Source organism: Piliocolobus tephrosceles, chromosome 6 (assembly GCF_002776525.5).
Source record: "Piliocolobus tephrosceles isolate RC106 chromosome 6, ASM277652v3, whole genome shotgun sequence".
NCBI classification, from domain to species: Eukaryota; Metazoa; Chordata; class Mammalia; order Primates; family Cercopithecidae; genus Piliocolobus; species Piliocolobus tephrosceles.
In genome coordinates this window covers 125,379,240-125,381,938 of record NC_045439.1, presented here as the reverse complement: position 1 = coordinate 125,381,938, position 2,699 = coordinate 125,379,240, and positions in this window count along the sequence as shown.

The following is a 2,699-nucleotide window of genomic DNA, read 5'->3' as shown; positions in this document are numbered from 1 at the left end:
TTAGCCAGGATGGTCTCGATCTCCTGACCTCGTTATCCGCCGGTCTCAGCCTCCCAAAGTGCTGGGATTACAGACGTGAGCCACCGCGCCCGGTGCGATATTCCTTTTAAATGAGCACATCAAATCTCCAGCTATCAGCAATTGTACTACAGGTGGAACCAGGTTTTGAGTCAAATGTGCAATGAGATAAACTCTTCAGACAGCAATAGGGGCAGATTGTAATACTGCCTGGAGGAGAGGTGGCCATCATTCCCAAAACTTCCATGTCCTGAAGATGGGGAGCCACTGGTCACGTGAGAAGGGGAAGGGGAACGAGGAGGACGGGGAAGTGGGAGCACTCATGAAGGTGAGTTGCCCCCTGCCCATTCTGCCTTCCATAGTTGTCCCCAGTGGTGAGTCAAAGGGTTCATTCAACACCTGTCAGGTAGGGCACAGCCTCGAGAATTAGGGATTTGTAGACCCAGAGAGAGAAGAAATGGATAATGAGAGCCCTTGCCCTGGCCTCCATTACAAGGCTTCATTCACTCAGGAATCCATGAGAAACAGGAAGGGGAAGCCCTTTCTTGCAAGCTGTGGACAGGTGCAGCACTCAGGTGATTGTGCCGGGGACAGAGTGGGTCTTTTTGAAAGGCCTGAGTCAGAATACAACAGAGATACGATGCCATCAGATCTGCACCTTGGTCCTTTAGTCTGAGTTTTCTGACTTCTATATTTCTGCTCCTCTTCCAGACCCTCAGAAATAGCAATTTCCATTCCTCGGATGACTCCATGTCAGTAATAGTGACTCTCATGGCACCAGACAGCAGCTGTATTGAAGTCTGTCCTCGAGAGAAGCCATTGAGATCTTGCTTCTCCAAGGTGGGGCTATGAACTTAAAAGTTTGCACAGGGACACTGGGTTTGGGAAATCTCAGTGCTCAACAGAATCCACTGCCTCTAGGTAAAATAGGGCATGTCAGGAAGTGAGTGCAGTCTTCCCAACACCTCAAAGTAGCAGAAGGAGAAGGCAGGACACTGAAAGCTGGAGCCACGTTTACTGTGAAGAAAGATGGAGTGGACCTTCCTCGCTTCAGGTATCAGATCGCAGGTATCTTCTCAGTCAGGAATGCCTTGTCTCTAAAACCACAGGACAGAGGGATCAGTCGCCACCTGCCCCCACACCCTCTCCACATTGTGACTTCATCCCTTCTCCTGTCATCCATTCCTTCATTCATTCATTCATCCAGCAGACATCTACTGAGTAGATACCTTGCTCCAGGCACAGTTTGAGGGAGTGCTGATGCAACACAGACCAAGACAGGTCACTGCTCTTTTGGGGCCACATTATACAAGGATAAAAATAAACATACAAAATTGTTCTAAGCATGCAAAGTTTTGCTAAGTGTCAGGAGGAAAAATACACAGCATCGTACACAGAAAATTACACAGAGCAGCATGATGTAGAGGTTCTGTATGTGCCCCAGACGTCACAGGGCAGAGTGTCACCAGGAAAGACCCATCTCAGAGAATGAAATCTGAACAGGAGGAAAAGCACCCAGTCATGCAGACACCAGGTGGAGAATCATCCCAGCAAAGAGAAAGACAGTTCAAAACTCCTGACAAATACCAAGGCTGTAAGTAGACTTTCAGTTCTGTGTTTACAAGAAGTTAATTAAAACATCTGAAAGAGAATGACTACAATTATCTGCATCTTTTTATACATTTATTACTTAATGTAATAAAACATTTTTAGTTTTAAAAAATGGTCGTGAATGGATAGAGTTTCGGTGTGTTAGAAGCACAAAAGGTGTTTGGTCAGGACAAGATCATCATAGCCATGAGTATTAATGATAGGAGTTAATGAGGTTTAGACCCTTCATGCCTGTGAAGACGGAAGAACAAAGTAAGTTATCCATGGGGAACAAATCAAGCATGTTACATACAAGAATAATGTTACCTAAAGATCAGTCCAGCTGCTGTGCAGAACTCAACTATTTGGGAGACAAGAGTGGAAGCAAGGCCCCAGTGAAGGACCACAGGTTGAGGGAGAGGGAAACAAGAGTCTTCCAATCTCAGTGAATCACACCATCATCCTCTCATGGTGCAGCCCCATGTTATTCCCTTCCCTGTTGCCATGACCTCTCTCCAGCTCCTCCGTGACTTCCACATCATCTTCCTGCCATCCCCATGCTGAGGATTGGGCTGAGGTCAGAGGCAGCTTCCCTCTCCCAGGGAGTGAGACGATTCAAACAAGAGCAAGGAGGATTCTGTGCTTGACCGTCAGGAAACCCTGGCTGGACTCACTACCCCTTCTGCAGTAGACATCCAAGATTTTCTCATTGCCCTGGACCCAAGGCCAGCACCACAGAGACTACCATTAGAGAAGTTAAGTGGTCACATCAGCATGTTCCAAAGACATGACCCTTAGAGTCCACTTCTCTTCCTTGAACCTCCAATGTCTGATTTCATAAAATTCTCTTAATATCAAATCTCCAGAAAGTCTTACAGGAGTAAATGCAGTTAATTGTTCTGTAAGCCAGCAGGGAGGGTCTCCAGGGATTATAAGAATTTAACCAACTTTAGCAATCAGCCTGTTATACAAGCTTGCTGGTGGGAACCAGCTCCTGGCATAACCCAGCAACTTACAGAAAAACTGGCATGAACTTTCCTCATTACCATGCTAAAGTCTCCACTCAGTCAGGAGCCTCATTACCATAACAT